Source organism: Rhinopithecus roxellana, chromosome 8 (assembly GCF_007565055.1).
Source record: "Rhinopithecus roxellana isolate Shanxi Qingling chromosome 8, ASM756505v1, whole genome shotgun sequence".
Lineage (NCBI taxonomy): Eukaryota > Metazoa > Chordata > Mammalia > Primates > Cercopithecidae > Rhinopithecus > Rhinopithecus roxellana.
In genome coordinates, this window is record NC_044556.1 from 123,373,931 (window position 1) to 123,393,812 (window position 19,882).

At 43.9% G+C, this 19,882-nt stretch overlaps 1 protein-coding gene and 1 long non-coding RNA gene across 4 annotated transcripts in view; both read right to left on the reverse strand.

The window, feature by feature from the left end:
* The window catches only part of TNFSF4 (TNF superfamily member 4), a 286,979-nt gene that overhangs the window by 216,022 nt on the left and 51,075 nt on the right, over positions 1 to 19,882 (reverse strand). The gene's annotated exons all lie outside the window — the stretch shown is intronic.
* On the reverse strand, positions 12,475 to 15,809 carry LOC115899286. The gene is made up of 2 exons (XR_004059035.1): positions 14,600 to 15,809; positions 12,475 to 13,283 (listed from the first exon to the last, which is right to left on the reverse strand). It is a non-coding gene; the product is annotated as an uncharacterized LOC115899286 (long non-coding RNA).

Here is a 19,882-nt window from a genome sequence, read left to right on the forward strand (position 1 = left end):
ATCACAACATATTTGGCTTTTATTTTTCAACCACTTAAAAGTGTAAAACCTATTCTTAGTTCACAGGTCACATAAACAGGCAGCAGGCTAGAATTGACCCACAGGTCACAGTTGACCAATCCCTGAGCCAGCACCTATTAAGGGCTCCCATGGAAACCATTGTGCCAAGATATCTGAGGGCACTTGAAAGTGGGATGTTGCTTTAAGTATGTCAAACATTCCTTATACGATCATGTATACACACATTATTAATGCACTTTGCCAGGTGCCTTTCCATAGTACCAAGGTAAATTTAGCTTTATTCACTGTCTGAATTATGTACAACTCATTTAAATTAAATAAGATTAGAACAATGAAGTTGTCAAGTTTTCAAAGATCACATAAAAAGAGTAGATGGTAAACAATTCTGTCCCCAAACATCTCATGCATCTCACATTGTACCTCATTGATAAATCCAAATTTCCAGCATGAGCATTGGATTTGATTTTATTATTGTTTAAAAAGCAACTGACAGAACTAGGAACTAAACCAGTTATGATGTTGTAGGCATTTTCAACTGTGACTCATACTGTGAAATATGGAGTTAGCTCATCTCAGCAGGACAGAAAAGGCTGCATGGCACGTGGTTGTGTGTTATTGGATCTAGAGTTTGATCTCAACCCACTTCTCATCTGTGGGCCCTGTGCATTTGAGTTCTCTGGTAAGGAGGGTGGGCTCAGACCAGTTTCTACACTGGCAAGTTAGTTCAAGGCTATATTCTTGTAGACACACCCTGCTTTCCCAAAACTGAGGTAGACATTCTGCAATGCCACACAAACACGCTCAAAGGAAGCAGGGCTTTGGCATATAGTAGGCACTCAATAAATATTTGAATGAATGAATAAATATATGGATAGCTCTGAACTACTAGGGGGAAAAAAGCACTCATTCAAGTAAACAGGTCATCATTAATTATCATTTACTGTACTCTATTCTTGTCTGCCACAGGAGAAACAAGAGATATAAGCCCCAGTGCTTGACCACTTATTTATTTACTTATTTCACAAACATTATTAAATACCTACCCATGTTCCAGGAACTCTACAAGGAATTTGGCCTACAGAGCTAATGAAGACACTACGGGGTTGCATTATAACTTCCAGGGGTCCTAGGCTCTTTTGCCTTCATGGACCCTTTCTTTCATTAAAAAAATTAAAATTTTTATTTTACATTATCTTAAATATAATTCAGGCTGGATTCATTGTTATGTTCTTATTTATTTTATTCATTATTTCTTCAGAATTTAAAAGCAATTAATATTAAAACATTGTTGTTGACCCTAAAAGTACCCTGGGCCCTGGGCTCTGTGTCTGTTGTGCCCAGTGGGGCGACTGCCCTGCGACAGTCTCTGTCTTCCTGCCTCCTGTCCTGAATGAGTCGGTCCAAACGTAACTCGAAGGAGCTGATCAAGATAGCTGGGACCTGGGGGGGTGGAATTCCCAGGTGTGGGAATCCTGAGAGGTAATTATGGAGAGCTTCCGAATGGAGAGCCTGTGGCCGTGGGGTGAAAGTGAACAGTGACAGCAGTCTGTTGGGGGGTATTGGGTTCTGAGCAGGGCAAGGAGGGGGATCTAGTTGCAGGGATGGAGAGACAGTAGCAATGGCAAGGCAGGAAATTACAGCAGCAGCAGGATGAGGAGGGTGACTGCATCACTCAGTGCAGACTGCTGGCGCCTGAGTAGAGTAAGGCTGATGATTGCGCAGGGAGCAAAGGTGGTGGCCACTGGGGAGCCAGGTGGTGCGGGAGGGGAGCAAAGCAGACCAAACAGCCTGGCATGGGGTGTTGGGGCCCAAAAAGGATGAGGAGGATATTAGCACAGTCCATGTGGAGTGTCGGAGCCTGAGGGTAGATCAAGGTAACCAGCTTCTCACAGTGAGCAAAAGTTACAAATCTGGCCAGGCGCAGTGGCTCACACCTATAATCCCAGCACTTTGGGAGGTCGAGGTGGGCGAATCACTTGAGACCACCCTGGGCAATATGGCGAAACCCCATCTCCACGAAAAGTATAAAAATTTGTCAGGTGTAGTAGCACACACCCATAATCCCAGCTACTCAGGAGGCTGAGGTAGAATAATCACTTGAGCCCAGGAAGTGGAGGTTGCAATGAGCTGAGATCACGCCACTGCACTCCAGCCTGGGTGACAGAGCAAGACTCTGCCTAAAAAAAAAAAAAGTTACAAATCTGGAAAGTGAAAACTAGAATGAATCTGTGCTGCTGTTAGATTAAAATCAACAATATCAGCATGAATTCATGCTTTCCTGTATATACAGATAGAAAACTAGATGTAAATGGGCGTGTGTGTGTGTGTGTGTGTGTGTATGTGTGTGTGTGTGTCCTAGCTCTATACACTGAGAGCCTGGGAGCAGAGACATCCCAATAGCAATGAACATAGCTATCATCCACATTTTGATTTCTGCTATGGTTTGACAGTTTTTATCCCCTACAAAATTCATATATTTAAATCCTAACCCCCAGAGTGATGGTATTAGGAGGTGGGGCCTTTGGGAGGTGATGAGGTCATGAGGGCAGAGGTCCAGGTATGGGATTCATGCCCTTACAGAAGAGGCTCAGAGAGCTGCCTTGCCCCTTACACAGCCGGAAAGCTGGCAATCTGCATCTCACAGGCAAACCCTCACCAGACCCCAACCATGCTGGCACCCTGATCTTGAACTTACCAGCCTCCAGATCTGTGGAAAATACACTTCTGTTGTTTATAAGCTAACCAGTCTATGGTATTTGTTATCGCAACCCAAACAGACTAAGACAACTTCTAAATACTATTTTCCATGAAAAGGAGCCAGGCCTTTCAGGAGAAATGGCAGGAAAATTACAAGATGAGTTTGGAGTATCTTGTTGTTCCAGAAGGCAAGGAAATGCACAAAGGATGATAGGGACACTGGCCATGGGAACAATTTGATGAAAACAGATTAGAACCCAATAGATAAAATAAGCTTCTATGGGTCCATACTAATATAAATAATTGATTGATTAATAAGGAAGAAAGTAAGTTCCTTTTTACAGTAGAATGCCAACTAATTAAATGCAGAATGGATAATTAAATTAAAAAATCACTGCTTGGCAATCATCATAATAATGTTTCAGACAAGAAATATCAATGGATGCTAAAACTAATGGGTAAACATTTGATGCAGAATGGGTTTATTTGTTTTTTTTTCTTTTGAGACAGGGTCTCACTCCTGTCACCCAGGCTGGAGTGCAGTGGCTCAATCACTGCAGCCTCAACTTTCCAGGCCCAGATGATTCTCCCACCTTAGCCTCCCGAGTAGCTGGGACTACAGGCATGCACCATCATGCCTGGCTAAATTTTGTATTTTTAGTAGAAACGGGGGGGGGGTCCCCATGTTTCCCAGGCTGGTCTCAAACTCCTGGCCTCAAGTGACCCAACCTCCTCGGCCTCACAAAGAGTTGGGATTACAGGGATGAGCCACTGCACCCGGCCGGAATGGGATATTTAAATAGTCTCAAAGTACCTTCCAAAATACTTACTAATTTTAAAAAATAAGAATAACTTACAGTAAAGAGGACAGGCAGACACCTCTTACTTCAGTGATCAAAGTGAACATCACCATTAATAAGACAAATTGAAATTGTGCACCACCTATAGGATGCAATGAGAAGACCATACACAGCATCACTTCTCTGCTATTCCTACCAAAATGGAAAAGCATTACCTAAATCTAATTCTGAGGAAATACGAGACACACTCAAATTAAGGAGCATTCCACCAGATAACTGTAATCTACTAAAATGTGAAGGTCATGGAATCAAGGAGAGACTGAGGAACTCCCTCACTCTGAAGAGGGTCAATGAGGCGCAACAACCAAATGCAGGGCTGGATCCTGGACTTCGGCGATAATCACGTTTATTGGGACAGCTGGGGAAACTTGAATGGTGTCTGCAGATTGGATGTTAGTAAGGTATTAATGTTACTAATACTTTTATAACTTTCATAGTCGTATTATTGTTATATAGAAGAATGTCCTTGGGTCCAGGAATGATACATTCAAATATTAAAGTGATGTGGCATCACGCCAATAATTTCCTCTCCAACAGTTCAGGGAAAAAGTCATTATACTTTTCTTGCCAGTTTTCTTTAAGATTGAAATTATTTCAAAATAAGAAGAAAAACTTAACTTGACAGTCATCAAACTTTTTTAGGTAAGGCCCAAGACTACAGAATTTATAACCAAACTATTGTGTATTCCCTGAAGGACATTTGCTTTTAGTGATTCATAAGGTTTCTTAAAAGTCAAGTAATTTTTTCTGGCATAAAAATATGATTCCCACATGCAAAGCTAATCTGCAGTGTGAGAAGTGCAGGCAGTGGTTATGCTGGCAGGAGGATAAAGGGGAAGTGGTGGCTGGCAGTAAGCCCTGAGGAGCTCCCACAGCAATCCATGCTTCCTGATCTAGGCTCTGAGTGCATGGGTGTATGTCCTTTATGCACATGTACACCCTCCTGCTGCACTCTGGGTTTGTACTCTTTCCTATATACATACTATACTTCAATAAATCGTAAAATTAAATTAAAAAAAAAAAAAAAAACACAGGCGCAGTGGCTCATGCCTGTAATCCCAGCACTTTGGAAGGCCAGGGTGGGTGGATCACTTGAGCCCAGGAGTTTGAGACCAGCCTGGGCAACATAATGAGACCTCATCTCCACAAAGAATCAAAACATGAGGCGGGAAGATCACTTGAGCCTTGGAGGTTGAGGCTACAGTGAGCCATGATTGCACCACTGCACTCCAGGCTGGGTGACAGAGTGTGACACTGCCTCAATTTAAAAATAAAAAACAAAAAAAGGCACACGCCTTGGTCTTAAGAAATCCACAATCCAGCATAAACAGAAGATGATGGCAGCTGTCACAGCTGCACGTCTGATACCCACAAACCAACAGTGAATCACCAGACTAACCTACAAAGAAGCTCTAAATTTGTGCTTCAACAGGAATTCAAGGGAGAAGGTTACTGGGGCCCAGAAAAGTAAATATATCTATATACATTCACTCACTCACTGGCTCTCCATACACTCAATCATCAACTCCCCAGTTCTTCTCTCACATAAAATTCGTAAATGGGTGTCAAGATTCTATTTTACTACCACCTTATTACTGCCTTCCTCTCACAATGCGAGGGAACATTCAAAAGATGTTTATTTAAAGGGACTTGGTCATAGGAAGCCCTCAGTGGTACCTTAACAGTTGTGAGCATGTCTCAGTGAGTCCATGTGGTGGAGATGTGAGGGAAGAGATGGGAAATGAGGGAGTCAGAAGTGGTCTCACCATGTCACTGGCCTCCAGGTTATCATCCAATGTCCATCATTTCCTACCTGCTGCCAGTAAGAAGACCCTGGTGCTCCTTGGACTGAACTTTGGCCTAGGACTTGCTTGAAGCTGTGTGCACAGCTTTAAACCCCAGCTTTCCAGCACTGACCACCATGACAGGACAGAACCCAGTGTCCTGGGGTAAAACCCAAGGGGTAGCAGCCGCACTGGGGAGACATGTACCCAGTCTGGACTAGTCCTTAATGTGTTGTTTTCACCTTCATGAAGGTCTCTCATGTTTCTTTCTTTGACAGGAAGGACTTGGGGGAAGTCCCTCTGATTTCCCCCTGCTGACACTGGGTCCGCTTTGGCCGCTTGACGTGTGTGGGCTTCCTGAAGTCTGTGTTGCTGCGGACCAGGGCATATCACTTTGCCCGTGGTCAAAGGAAGAAAGGAAAATTTCCACCCACCTGAGACAGGCTGCTTCTGTCTTCAGCCTGAGGCAGAGCAGCCATCACTCATCACCAGCACCCCTCAGGTCTTTCTTTGCTGGACTGGTGCAGGGGCAGGGGCGGGGACAGTTCAATCCAGGAGACCTGGGTTCCAGCTGTGGTTCTGGTTTAACTGTGCTTCTACCCTAGCTCTGTGATGACAAGCAAATTATTTTTCATGTCTTCACCTTGGCTTCCTAATCTGGACTACAAGAAGGTATTTTAAAATAATCTCTAAAATCCTCTAGAATATAAATTCCATGAGGATGTCATCCTGCAGCATAAGAGCTCAATAAAATATTCGATCAAGAAATAGGCTGAATGCAGTGGCTCACTCCTGCATTCCCAGAACTTTGGGAGGCTGAGGTGGCCAGATCACTTGAGGCCAGGATTCTGAGACCAGCCTGGCCAACATGGCAAAACTCCATCTCTACTAAAAATACAAAAATTTAGCTGGGCATGGTGGCACACACCTGTAATCCCAGCTACTCAGGAGGCTGAAGCATGAGAATCACTTGAACTCTGGAGGCAGAGGTTGCAGTGAGCCAAGATCACACCACTGCACTCCAGCCTGGTCAAAGAGTGAGACTCTCTCAAAAAATAAAAATAAAAAATTTTTTAAAAGGAAATAGTTGGCCGGGCATGGTGGCTCATGCCTGTAATCCCAGCACTTTGGGAAGCTGAGGCGGGCAAACCACGAGGTCAGGAGTTCAAGACCAGCCTGGCCAACATGGTGAAACCCTGTCTCTATTAAAGACGCAAAAAATTAACCAGGCGCGGTGGTGGGCGCCTGTAATCCCAGCTACTCGGGAGGCTAAGGCAGGAGAATTGCTTGAACCCAAGAGGTGGCGGTTGCAGTGAGCCAAGATTGTGCCATTGCACTCCAGCCTGGCAATAGAGCAAGACTCCGTCTCAAGAAAAAAAAAAAAAAAAAGGAAATAGTTAAAGGAATCTGTTCTGAGGTCAACTGCCCCATGTCTCATCCACTTGCCTGCCTCTGATTTCAGCCATAACTACAGCAAACAGACAGTTCCTGCAAAGCTCAGACTCACCTTGTGACAGTGCCCCATCTCAAGGCCAGCCCTGCAAGTTTTTCTGCTTTCTGTCTCCATTTCTGGCTCAACCTCACTGCCTCACAATCTCAAATGCAACAAAAACATTTTACTTCTTCGTCCCTCAAAGTTATTAACTTGCGCATGATCTCAGAGTGTGCAAAGATTTTCTAAATAGATCAAATGAAAAGCATTAAAAGATTTTCTAAATAGACAGATTTTCTAAATAGAACAAATTAAAAGCATTAACCATAGACAAGACTAACAATTTGAACTAATATTCCTAAAAAGACATCCTCAAGAGAGTCAAAATGCAACTACGGGCAAAGAAAACATATTTGCAATATATATTTAGCAAAGGACTCATATCCAAAATAAAGAATTGCTGCAAGTCAATAAGAGAAAGACCAACAGCCAGCCACCAAAGATTACGTATTATTCCATTCACATAGAATTCAAAAATGGGTAAAATTTCCATTAATGGGAACTGAAGTTGGAATAGTGATTATCTTCGAGTGGAGTATTACAGAGAAGGACTACAAGGGGAGTTAGTTGCTGGACTGATGGAAATGACCAGTACCTCAGTCTCAATAATGATTCCACAGGTGTATACAATGGATTTTATGTAAAATTCATTGAGGTGTACACTTTGTGCACTTTGCAACAGGTAAGTTAGAGTTCAATAAAAAAGAGGGGGAAAAAATCCAGACTGTTTTAGGTCACATGCTCACTCCTGCAGCCAAGGGAATACAGTGTGCTGATTGGCTTCAGACGAGGCCCTATGGCCCATCCCAAGGGCTGAGAAAGGAGCCCACCCAGACCAAAAATGGACAGAGGAGGGGATGTCCAAGGAGAATTGAGAAGCATTTGCAGAAGATGTGGAAAAAGATGTTCTAAGGGAGACAACTAACTTCTAACGGTCAGGACAGAGGTGGGCCTTACCTTTAGCAAGTGGAGCTGGAAAACACAGGACAGAGAGAAAGACAGAGACACAGAGACAGAGAGACAGGGGCAGAGAGATGCAGAGTAACCAGCTGTCGGCTTTCCAATTCTTTGTTCTCACTCCTATGAGTGAAGCTGCACTTCCTATGTGGGGGCTCTGAGAGGTTTCCCTGTATCTGTGGGGGAATTTGTTATTCTTTTTTGACCATCTGGCATTTTGAGCCTGCTTTTAATTGTTTGGGGAAGTTCCCCGCCTTATGAATCTTGAAAGGAGGCAGAGTTGCCTCCCACTCTGTGCTGAAAATGCCAGTGTTCATGATCTAAGCTCAGCCAAGGAGACAGCAGCGCTCCAGAACCACAGAGACCACAGGGCACATCGGTGTGGAGGACTTGGTCATAGAAGAGTCTAGTCCAGCAATGTCAGAGCAGGCCCATGTTCACAGGGTGAGAAGAGCGAGCAGCAGCAGCCGGCGCCCAGCAGCATAGCCTTGCAGTCCTCACGCCCCATTCTAAGGTGTGATGTTTGGCCCTTTTGCTAGCCGGCAGGCTCCAAATCTGATCCTCCATCCTTCCCTCCAATCCTGTACCCCAGTCTATATCCTTTCAATAGTTCCTTTTTGGCCTAAACCAGCCAATTCACGTACACGGCTTGAAACCGGGAATCCTAACTAATAATAACATGCTTTCAGAAAATTCCCCCTTTTAGTTTATACTAATCTGTAAAGGTTCTGTTCCTTGCAACAGAGAAGCAAAGCCTGAATCCAAAAGAATGCTTCTACTGTGTGAATGTTTCACACCATCATATGGTCGGTCACAAGGAAGGTGTCTGCTGGCAAAAGACCCTTAACACACCACAAATCACATGACAGGAGGAAAGGGAGACAAGCCAACATGTGTGGATTGCAGTTAGGTCCTCAACTTACCTTACGTTTAGTTCTCATCATAAACCCACAGGATAGGTATTGTACTAGTTTGCTCAGGCTGCCATCACAAAGTACCACAGACTGGAGGGCTTAAACCACAGACATTTTTATTTTCTTACAGTTCTGGAGGCAAGAAGTCTACGGTCAACATGCCAGAAAATGTTGTTTCTGGTAAAATCTCCCTTCCCAGCTTGCAGACGGCCACCTTCTCACTGTGTCTTTGCATGGCCTTTCCTCTGTGTGTGTACAGAGGAAAAGATCTCGGGTATCTCTTCCTCTTCTTACAAGGACACCAGTTCTATCAGATTAGGGCCCCACCTTCTATGATGTCATTTAACTGTTAACCTTCTTAGAGGCCCTGTTTCCAAATACAGTCACACTGCAGGTTAAGTCAATAAATGAATTCTTGGGGGATGCGATTCAATCTGTAACAAGTATTGTCCCAATATTGCAAACAAGAAACATGAGGTTAAAGTTCTTGTCCAAGGTCTAGATAAAGCCTTGGCACTTTTCAGTCTGCTTATGTTTTTCAGTCTTTCTTATCAAATCCTGGAAATTCAAGCTTCAAAGTATGAAGTAGAAGAAGAGTATGGTATATCAAAGAGCAGTGAGAAATGAATGAACCTGAGATGAAGCCAGTGTGACTGTCTGCCAGTCAGCCCTGGAGCCAGGGGGATGGAATAACCCAGATACATCCACTGGCTCCTCTCCAAGCTCCAGCCATGCCATGGCTGGCACATCACTGCCTCGTAGCACCTTGGGTCCTGCATTTGGGTCCTGACTCTCATATGACTTTGTGAGTGCTGACAAAGACTCCCTCCTTGACCAAACTTTAGTCAGGTTCCCTTAAGCCCTCTTCTCAACTAGGCCTTGCCCTTGACCTGCTGAGCCCAGTTTTAGCCATGAATCTTGTTAAGTCCATTTACTGAGATTCTCTCACCCTCAACATCCAATCAAGCTCCTCTTCCTCCACCTAATCAAGTTCCTCTTAGTAATTTTCCATCCACTCTCCCACCCTGCTCATTGGCTGTAAATCCTCCTTTATCCCTGATATACTTGGGTTTCAATTCTCTCACCTATTGCAATAATCTTGACCCTTATTGCAACAGTCTTGAATAGTCTTCACTGCTGTTTTTCACAGATATCAGGATAATTTTTCTTTAACACTTTATTAGGGGCAAGACCACATCTCACATTTCTCCTTACATATCTCCCCAACACATAGTTGTGCTTCAGCTGGCGCACTGTCAAGAGGCAAGTGAGTGGGTGGGAGGGTGGGTGACACCTAAAAGTCCCATGGCCTAGCTACAGAGAAAAGTCAAAGAGCATCTTGAAGCCTCTCAAGAATGGACAGTGGGATGAGTCTTAGGAAAAGGAAGATGGAAGAGAATAAAGGGAAGAAAACAGAGGATTCCTAGCAGCATGTCAGACTCGATCGGAACCAGCCTTATGCTATCAATTTGGGACACTCCAGGAGCAAAGGGCCCCAGTCTTGATGGCCTGAGGGCCCCAAGTCCAAGGGGCAGCACTTGGCAGAGGGACAAACACTGGATAATTATTCTGGTCCTGACTTTGGTACTCTCAGCTCTGCAACGTTATGCAAATCAGCTGACCTCTGTGACCCTCAGCCTTTCCATGCATGAAATGACAGTAACAATGGCTCCCTCACAGGTGCAAGTGAGAACGTAAGTGAAATAATTTGCTTTTTAGTGTGCTTGATATTTACTAAGAAAAATGCAAATGCTCTTTCTAACTGGTCTTCAGGAGCTGGGTTGAGGGCCTGTTTTTGTTTGTCTGTTTTGTTCCTAGTATTTTCGCCCAAATGTGCATATCTGTGGGACTGATGAAATTATGAAAGAGAAAAGGACAGCTGGGCAAAACCGGTGCATGGAAGATAAAGGAATGTCATGATTTGGGACTGCCAGGTCCACCAGGCCCCTGCAGCAAACCAATGGGGCAGGGAGTAGGCTGGGAGCCAACCAGGCCCAAAGACTGGCTCCTTTGGGAGTCGGTAAGCTGTCCAAATCAATGTCCAGGGAGGTAGAGCCAACCAGGCTCGCCTAGGTTGGTCCTTGTCTCTAAAGGCAGGGTCTGTCGGTGAGATGTTGTGGGTGATGATGTGCTCTCTGGGCACATGTAGGTTGAGCAATGGCAGCAGCTGGGCTGTGGGTGGTCTGCCCAATATGTCACAGACCCCTGGCCTACGGCTGGGGCTCAGAACAGTCCAAATTTGCAAAGGAGACATCCTGGGCTGGCCTGAGTAGGCAGCAGCGTGGTTTAGAACAAGGCCCCTGCCCAGAGGCAGGCAAGTGGAGCATCATCCTGAACAAAGACGAGCACTACAGAGGGATGATGGAGAGAACCACAGGGCAGAGGGGAGGGAAGGGGACCAAAGGGGCACCTGTGGAAGGGAGGCAGTGGCAGCTTACAGGGTCCTTCCCCGCAGGGCCCACGGGTCTTCCAGCCCAGTAACAATATCTTCATTATCATCCTGGCCAAAACACTGCTTCCTTCCAGTGAGGACATTACAAATGTTATATTAGTAGTAGTAGTAGTAGTAGTAGTACTAGTAGTAGTATTTTAGAGAGAGAGAAGGTTTCACTCTGTTGCCTAGGCTCGAGTACAGTGATGTCATCTTGGCTCACTGCAACCTCCACCTCCCAGACTCCAGCGATCCTCCCACCTCAGCCTCCCAAATTGCTGGGACCACAGACATGCACCACCATACCCGAGTAATTTTTGTATTTTTAGTAGAGACAGGGTTTCACCATGTTGCCCAGGCTGATCTCAAACTTCTGGACTCACGCGATGCACCTGCCTCGGCCTCACAAAGTGCTGGGATTACAGGTGTGAGCCACTGTGCCCGGCCACGAATGCTATTTTTAAAGCACACACACACTCCTGGTGGAAAGTAAATATCCTCAGCACCCATTTCCTGAAACGTCTTTCAATTATCGCAATATGGAGATTGTATTATTATCACTATTTTAAAGACAGGGCAGTATTTCCCAAATTGTGTTCCATGAAATGCTAATAACAGTACTAAGAGGTAAGTGGTGTTCACTTTTGAAAATGTTCCTGTAGCCAAATATGTTTGACAAATACTGCAGAGGAATGGTACGTTCGTAAGCATAGACCTAGGAGTCAGAGACCTGGGTTTGGGGCCAAACCCCACCGATTATCAGCTATGTGGGTGCAGCAGTAATAATCCTAGCTTCCTCATCTGGGATGTAGGAATAATGAAATACCTGCTTCGTAAGGTTGATGTGAGGGTTGATGTTATGAGGTAACAAATATAAAGCTCTTAGCACACAGCTGGTACAAAGAAAGTCTTCAATAAATGGGAACTCATTGGCATTGTAGCAGGCTAAATATTGTTAACATCTCACAGCTAGACCTATAACTTTTTTAGAGAGAGATCAATTTTGGTTAGGAAAACTTCTTAATAAACCACTTGGAAGCATGGCCAGCAATGAGACTCTGAAGTTACAAGCCATCAACAACCAAGACCAAAACCTGGCAAACCAAGTTTGAAAAAGCCAGAGTCCCATAGAGGATGAGTATTGATTTCTCTCCTTGCCTGACATTATAACAAAGAGGTTCAGGGCACAAAGATGAGATCTCACCTCCGTCTTCACCTCCCTCTTTTTAGTCCCACTCCATCCTTTACAGATTCACCTACACACACTCACACATGCACACACCACTCCCTTTTCAGGAAGAAAGTTACAGGCTCCAGCTAATTAGACATCCTATGATTTGAGCTTTATTACTTCCTCTTTACTCTCCGAACTTTAAAGGAACACATTTCTGTAAAGTTCAATCATTTCAATTAGGTGTATTACCTTTTTAACGGGGTGGGGAGAAGCACTTTTTATTTTGTAATGTTGAAGACTCCACTCAGTCATTTGAGCTCCAGGAAGCCTTCCCTGGCCACCCATAAGTTAAGAGCCCCTCTTCTGAGCTCGCAGAGCACCCACTTCACACCTATGCTACAGAACACACTGCCAAGGATGGAAATGATCCAAGGGTTTGTGTCCATTGCCATGCCAGGCATCCAGCTCTGCTCAAGCACGCAGGGGCCCTGACTTCCTCATCTAGGTATTCTCAGCACCTCCACCAGCAGCTGGTAGGCAGCAGAGCCACTGTTACTGAGCTGCCCACGGCACCAATGGATCTATGAATGAATCTGAACGTCCTCCCTGGAGAAAAGCACTTGCTTGTCGAGGGAGGAACGGGGGTCTGAAATGCTAATCCCTGCCCTATAGTATGGGTGTGCATACAGTGCACCTTCCAAAGCCCAGAGTGGCATTCTTATTACATCCCGGAAACCCCCGTGTCAGGGGCTTTTGGGGTGACATCCAGTATGTAAATACCAGGGTCAGGTCCTGCTGAGTGGCACAACAGTGCCATATGTGAAAGTTCCACCAGCAGCAGAGGGCTCTCTCATTAGTCATTTCACTGCACACAGCTGTAAGGAATCTGGCAAAGCTTGATTTGGCTGGGAGGAGTGCATTTTCCACTTGTAGGCGTCTTGAAAACTTTCATACTAAAAAAAAAAAAAAAAAAAAAAAAAAAAAAAAAAAAAAAATTAACAACAAGAATATCATCATAGTTCAAAATAAGAAGCCAAAAATTGAAGGTGGAGAGCCAGGGTAGCAAGCATAATGGAGGGACTCCAAGACCCGGGCTTCCACCAGGACCCTGCACTGACTCACAGATGTGTAATGGTCATGGCAAGCTTTATGTGTAAATAGACGTCCTAACATGTCCAGAGGTAGTGGCTGTGAAAGCCTGGGCAGATTCCAGGCTGTATTCTAAGGTTAAGCATTGCTATGGCTTGAATGTGTCCCCCAAATTTCATGTGCTGGAAACTTAATTCCCAAATTCACATATTGAGGACATTTGGAGGTAGGGTCTTTGGGAGGTAATTAGGATTAAATAAGGTCATGAGTGTGTGGCCCCCTCGGTGGGACTGGTAGCTTTATAAGAAGAGTTAGAGTGACCTCAGCGGACAGGCCTCCTCTTGCCCCCTCGCCATGTGATGCCCTCTGCCGTGTGAGGACGCAGCAAGAGGGCCTTCATCAAATGTGAGCACCATGTGCTTGGACTTCCCAGCCTCCAGAACTGTAAGCAATACATTTCTTGTCTTTAGAAATGATTCAGTCCGTAGTATTCTGTTACAGCAACAGAACGATGGACTAATACAGGCATGATTTGGGGTACAGAGAAGGAAAACTGAGAGGTCACAGAAGAGAGAGGAGGGTGGAAGCTGGGGGAGAGGCACTGATGGAACCAGCTTCCATCCTTCCCTGCAGGGCTTGGAAAGACCTACGAGGACACAAGGGAGAAGAAAAGGAAGCCGTCCTGCTTGCCATGGCTCGGTCAGGGTCAGGAGGCCAGGGTTGCTTTATGTCCCTGCTATAATGGACTTATGGGCTTTTTAAGACTTTTTAAAATATGGCTCCTAGAGCCGACTCTACTGATAACTTTACCCTGGACTCCCTCCCTGATTTTGAACTTAGTCTGTGTGGTGGCAGGGGTGAGAGGCTGCAGTCCAAATGGAATGCAGTTTGCCTGTCCTCTATCAGCATCAGTGCACTGCCTTTCCCCCTGATCTTTACCTCGTGATATATTTATGCATTTAAAACACGTTTATTGAGTGAGCTGCATGCAGCCAAATGCAAGTAAAAAGCTTTTTTTTTTCTTTTCTCTTTGTCCTTTCAACTCCTCTCTCTGGATTTGCCTTGTCCCTGCATTTGAGAGGAAAGCTAACCAATACCACGGATTTTCTAGCCACTCTGAGCCATTAAATAAGAGGCTTTTTAAAACAAACAAAAAAGTAAAAAAAATAGTCTACTCAACCTGAAGCTTCTCCCCTCTCAGGCTCCTTCACTTAAGGTTTGGAAACGGTACCAAGGAAGAAGGGATGGACTTCACCATTTTCTGTCCTCCACCTCTCGTAGCCAGCTGCTAATTCTCACGCCTCAAGCTGTGAGAGATTGGGAACTGAGGGAGAGCACACAGTAGTTCACGGCTCTTACTCTCATGACACTGCCTTGGCGCTCTCTGGATTTAACAGATTTTCCAACGCTTTCCTTTCCAGCTGCACTTAGGCACATTGCAGTTAAAGGATATGGCCAACAGGTGGCAGTAAAGGCCCTTTTTTTCCTTGCCAGTAGCTCCTACCCTCCGGTTTTATAAGGCTACATCATTTCTCTAAGATGAAGTTAAATATGCTTTCCCTACATTTAAAAAGAAAAGAAAGTAAACACCTAAAACCACAAACTGGTCAACTTAGCAAAAACTAAACATAATTTAAAGATGATGCCCTAGGGAATAAACGTTGAAAGAAAACCTCCCAAGTTGTTAATTATGTAATTACATAACTAATTTACTAAGTCTTTCTCTTCCTCAAATTATTACTGTGTAAGTCTAAATCTTATTCCCAGATCTTGATCATAATTTACCTTCCCTTAGTTTACAGTCAGAAACTTTTCCCCAAAGGCTCCCTGTATGACCAGTTGTCATTTAAAGACCTTTATTAATAACTATTATACTAATAATATCATTTGTTTTTGACTATACACCAGTTACAGTTATGTTACAGTCACCACTTATAGTTATGTGTTGACTACACACAGACTACACACTGTGAGAAAACCTAACTGTGATATTATTTTATCCTCACACCACCCCTACAAGATAATTACTCATGTCACCCACTGCCCCTGCTCCCATTTAGGGTTGCCAGAAAAAATATAGGACGCACAGTTAAATTTGAATTTCAGATAAACAACAAATAATGTTTTAGTATATGTCCCATGTACCATTAGGGACATAGTCACTGCATGGGGCATAAATATTTTATGGGACATATTTATACTAAAAAATAATTATCTGAAATTCAGCTTTAACTGGACATCCTAGATTCTTATTTGATAAATTTGGCAACCTGACCCCCATTTTATGGATAAGGAAACAACCTCCAGGAAGGTAAGCAATGTAATGAAGGCTAAGAGCTGGTAAGCAGCACTGTGGAGCTCTGAACCCCAGACCCTCTAAACCGGGTTCCCTCCATACCATACTGCCCCTCCTTGTTGTCCAAGGAATTCTTCTGATCTGCCAGCTGCTAGTAAAATAATCTGCCATCCTCAAGTAAAATAATCCTTGTCACTGCTCTCAACTAAATCGAAGAAAAGCTTTTCTTCCCAGTCAAGAAGGAGTCACTGAAAGACAAATTCCCATGACTGATTTTCCCATATCTGTCTTCCTTGCCAATTTATAGTTTTTGAAAAAAAAAAAAAAAATTGAAAACCTCCCTTATTTTTTTTCCACATTGATATTCATATTTTTGTAACTTTCAAGGCTACCTCTAGTAAACTGAAATGTAAATACAACAGTTCATCCCAATTTGTTCTTCTGGCTTAATTATCTGAAACATAACACAGTAATTTAAAACTACACATAAAGAAAAAACAAAACAAAATAAAACTGTAATGTCATTGTACCATGAGGATATCAAAACTTTTTGTTGGTGGTTTTTTCCCACATATCTTCCAATATTTGAGTGATGATAGATTTAGTCAACTTGTATTCCACTGCAGGATTTACTGTCCTACACGTACACGTAACAGGACAATAAAACCATGTTACAGTCCCATGGCTATACCAGAACACCTCTCCCCCACAATGTCAAGGTTAGTCCCTGGCAGAAAAAAAGCGGCAACAAAGGAACGTTTAAAGGAGTTTAAACATGCAAAGTGCTTAGAACAGTGCCAGCCAAATAGTAAGTGCTCAGTAGATGTGAGCTAGTGTTACTATTAACACCTCGAGATATTACTAATGGCCAGACCCGGAAATGGCTTTGCATTAATGACTAACAAGCCATAAACAATGCAGAATGAGAGAGAAGGAATGGTGGTGCCCAGAGTGAAAAAAAGTAGGACTAGGAGAGAAGGGAGAAAGGCCATAGATTCATTCAACAACCATGTCATGAGTGAGTGCTATGTGCCGGTCTTGAAGGGATGGGGAGCCCAGTGACAGAGGCAGGTCTTTGTAGTATGGTGTGATCATTGTGCACTGGAGACAGCAATGCCCAGTACAGCATGGGAGCACAGAAAAGGGGAACCTTAGCCAGTCTAGGAGGTCAAAATGAGGTCAGGGAAACTTCGTAGAGTGAGACTTCAGCTGACTCTTACTGACCCAGTAACTGCTGACCAGGCTAAGGCTGAGAAGATGGCACATTCCAAGCAGTGGAGGCAACAGCAAGCAAAGGTGCAGACTTAAAACAACAAAGCGAGTGCAGAGGACGGGGAGACAATTCAGTTCCCTTCTCCTTCGGAAAACCAGCCAATTACTAAGCAATGTTAAGTTACTGGAATGACGGAACACCCATCTGTGGGCCCCTGCACAAGGAAGTATAAATGCAAGACTTCTCCCATCTTCAACCAACAGGAGCAAGACGGTGGACACCACCAGATGAGAGAGTTGATGTCATGGAGAAAGGAGGTTTGTCAGCTTCATATGTTAACCACTGAAGAGATGTCACATGTAAAAAAAAAAAAAAAAAAATTATATATATATATGTTTTGATGGAGTCTCGCTCTGTCACCCAGGCTGGAGTGCAGTGGTGCAATCTCAGCTCACTGCAACCTCCACCTCCTAGGTTCAAACGATTCTCCTGCCTCAGTCATCTTACATGTTATATCTTAATTAAGTTATTAATATCACTTGCAAAGAAATTCATTCTCACCAATACGTGGGGCTTTCACATTGATCCTCATAAGCACCCTCCCTAAATCTAAAATAATAGATTCCCACATTAAATATGAGAAAATGGATTTTCAAAGGGATTAAAGGATTTTTCTCAAAATTATATAGCCAATAACAAGAAGAGTAGAAGTTGATCTTCAATGTTATGCATTATTTTATTCCCCTTCTTTTCCACCTCTTTAATGAAAACACAGCCTTCAAGACCCTGCTTGAATCCCACCTCCTCTGCAAAGCTCTCCCTCCCTCCCCTACAGCACACGACACAGAGTCTTTCATATACCAAGTATGCAATAACAGTTTGATGACTGCTGACAATGATCAGGTGGCAACGCTCAGCCTGTGTGGGTGCCTTGTGACCACTGGACAAAGGGGAAACTGCAGTGGTCAGGACTCAGGAATGAAGTCCCCTAGGAAGGACTAGGCTTTGAGCCAGGTCTTGAAGAAATTGGTAGCTGGGAACTGGTGGAAGCATGTGGGGCAGGAAGGAGAACATCCCACAGGTGATGGAGAAGTAACAATTTGTACAAAGACACAGAAGCGGCCGGGCGCGGTGGCTCAAGCCTGTAATCCCAGCACTTTGGGAGGCTGAGACGGGCGGATCACGAGGTCAGGAGATCGAGACCATCCTGGCTAACATGGTGAAACCCTGTCTCTACTAAAAAAAAAAAATACAAAAAACTAGCTGGGCGTGGTGGCGGGCGCCTGTAGTTCCAGCTACTCGGGAAGCTGAGGCAGGAGAATGGCGTGAACCCGGAAGGCGGAGCTTGCAGTGAGCTGAGATCCGGCCACTGCACTCCAGGCTGGGCGACAGAGCGAGACTCCGTCTCAAAAAAAAAACAAAAACCAAAGACACAGAAGCAAAGTGCACCAAAACTACGCCTATCTTCTATGTCTCTGCCTTTAATATTATCCTTGGCAAATCCTTTATAATTAGAGAATATCTTCGTCTGTTTATGCCACTATAACAGAATACCTGAGACTGGGTCATTTGTAAACAATAAAAAATTTATTTCTCACAGTTCTGGAGGCTGCGAAGTCCAAGATCAAGGTGCCAGCAGGTTTGGTGGCTGGAAAGGGCCTGCTCTCTGCTTCCAAGGAGGTACCTTAAACACTGTGTCCTGACATGGTGGGAGGGACAGAAGGGCAAAAAGGGGGGTGAATGCTGTATCCTCATGGCAGAAGAACAGAAGAGAACAAACACTCCCTCAAGCTCTTTTGTAAGGACCCTAATTCCATCCAGGAAGGCTCTGCTCTCAGGACTTAGGCCTGTCGTCTTAATACTATCACATTGGTGATTAAGTTTTAACATGAACTTGGGGGAACACATTCAGACCACACTGGAAAGAAATAGACAATTCGGGACAAAGTATTTCTTCTCTTTACTTGCTTCTTTAGTCCATATGTATTTTGAGTGCCTCTCACAGGCAAGACTCTATGGGAGGCATAAAGATGAATCAAACACAGCTCTTCCCTCATGGACAATGTGTTCACTAAAAGAGGAAGACCTATGCGTAACTATCTATAATGAAAGGCGCAAACTGGAAATAGCCACAAACAAGCCATGAGCTGCTGCTAGTGTTTATCACTTCAAAGTAGGGATCTTAAGAGGAGAATCTTTTCCCAAACATAATCATGTTACAAACATTTGTCAATGTCTTTTATTCTCCTGGGATAACCAGGAGGTCATTATATTAAAGAATAATAGATGGTATCACAGCTTGGATGATACAAGCCTCAAATAAAGTGGTTTTATATGACAGTGGAGGAGTAATGATTGCAATTAGAAATAGAAAGCAAGAGGACTATTTTCCTTACTTTAGGTGGTACTTAGTAAACGAGGAACTGAGCTTCTACAGCAGGTATTAGCAAGACATGGCCCGTGAGATTTGGCTACTGCTGTTTTTGAATTAATAAAGTTTGTTTGAAACACACATGCACAAAAAAAAACAAAACAAGGTAGGGATCTTTGTGGGCCAGTGGGCCCAATGTGATTCTATGAGTTCTTATGAAACGGGTGCGATAAAGTCAGAGAGAAACTGGCTGTTCCCTTCCTAGAAGCAATGCTGTTGGTGCTGGATTTTCAAGGGTACAATTTTCACGGCTTAGACAGGTTCTGAGCCATTCTAGGCAGAGGGAACCACATGAGAAAAGATATAAAGGTGGAAAAGTTCCAGGTCCAGCAAAAAAGAGTGAGGAATTTGGTTTTACTGCAACATTAAGATAAAAATAAAAGAATGGAAAATGAAGTTGCAAACGTGGATGAAACTGGGTCAAACAGTGGAAAGAATATGAAACTTTGAATTCCTAAAACAGAATTCCAGTTCTGCCACTTACTGTCTACATGACCTCAGGCAAATTACTGAAATCCTCTGA